Here is a 1,783-nt window from a genome sequence, read left to right on the forward strand (position 1 = left end):
CTTCAAAATATGACAATCAATTTAACAAAATTGAAAGATTCAAACATATAATTCAACGAATTAAAAATCAAGTGTTCGCGATAAAGATTCAAGAGTTTACGATAAATGTTCAAGAGTTTATGTAACATCCATCTTCCTAATACACTTAATTATGTGTTGAAAATATCAACTTTTCGGGTATGGTTTTGAGCGTTGGGTTCAAACAATGGAATTTTTATTGGAGCTTGTAGGTTATCTCGTTTCAGACGCGTAAGCGAAAACCTCATCGAAAATGGAGTCCCGAGCAAAAAGTTATGCAACTTTTTTTTTAGTGTTTAGGAGTCAAAATGGGTACCCAGCCGGGTCTACCCGACCCAACTCGGGATTTAAGTCGCAAATCATCAATTCAGCCCATTTTCAATCCTGTTTTCCCTCAAAACCTGTCTTGGTGTTCTAAGGTGCGATTACACACACTTGGGAGTTAATCTATCCTTACATCAAGTGTTTATCAAGATTATTGGAGGATTTATAGAGAAATCAAAGGTAAAACTCATATTTATCCTTATTTGATGACATGCATTGAGTTTGAGTCCTTGCATGTGATGATTTACAGATGAAATCATGAAATTATGTTAGGATTAAGTGTTATTATTTGTTAGTATGTGAAATCCAAGGATGGATTGTAAGATTTCTTGAATTTGTGATGTTAGCTCAAGAACAAGTGTTGACTTTTAGTAGTCAATTTGAGACTCAATGAAATTAGTAGAAATTGATGTTTTAATCATGGTCTATCATAGATTTTTGTGGAATTTGGTAAAAATAAGTGAAACTATGAATTTGGAACTTATTGGGCTAGTATTGGTTATGTTTTGGAGGAAAATGGGTGTTTTGAGTTTTTGTTAAGACGATTTTAGCCCTGTTTTTGGAAAATCATAGAAAATTCGAAACTAGGATTAAATAGGCCTTAGAAAGGTAAGAGAAAGGGCTACAAATCGTCTTGAGATCTGAATTGGTGATTGTGAGTTTTAAAAGGGTAAAACAGCTCTGCATGTTGAGTATTTTAATTGAAATCCAAAGTAGAGTACCTTAATCAAAATAAGGTTTGAGTGAGTTCTTGTTGTGCTTCACTAATGAGACTTTGAATATATCTTCCAGGGATTGTTTGAGCTTGTATGGAAATCTTGGAGGTGGTTTTCCAACTTTGATTTGGAAATGGGATTCGACCACTCGGTTTGACATTCGGTTTAATTCAACCGAATTCTATCTTGAGTTTACTTGGATATATGCCTATTATGTGCTCTATAGGTGCATGTGTTACCCATATTGTATTCATAATTGTTGTTTCATGGTTACATTTATTTTATGCCTGTATCACTCCTTATGTAGACCAACCAGAGGATAGACCAACCAGAGGATAGACCAACCAGCGGATAGACCAACCAAAGGATAGATCGACCAGAGGGGCTCTGGTCCTGAAGGACTTAGAGTCCAGAGGCTCTGGTCTATACAACCAGAGGCTCTGGTCGTCTAGAGAGGCTCTGGCCTATACAACCAGAGGGGCTCTGGTCTTGATGGACTTAGAGTTCAAAGGGACATTTCTATACAACCAGAGGAGCTCTGGTCCTGAAGGATTTAGAGTCCAGAGGCTCTGGTCTTTACAACCAGAGGCTCTGGTCATCCAAAGAAGCTCTGGTCTATACAACCAGAGGGGCTCTGGTCTTGAAGGACTTAGAGACTAAAGGGACATTTCTATACAACCAGAGGGGCTCTGGTCTTGAAGGACTTAGAGCCCAAAGGGACATTT

The sequence above is a fragment of the Cynara cardunculus genome (genome assembly GCF_001531365.2).
Source record: "Cynara cardunculus var. scolymus isolate 2C chromosome LG 17, CcrdV1, whole genome shotgun sequence".
In the NCBI taxonomy this organism is placed as follows: Eukaryota; Viridiplantae; Streptophyta; class Magnoliopsida; order Asterales; family Asteraceae; genus Cynara; species Cynara cardunculus.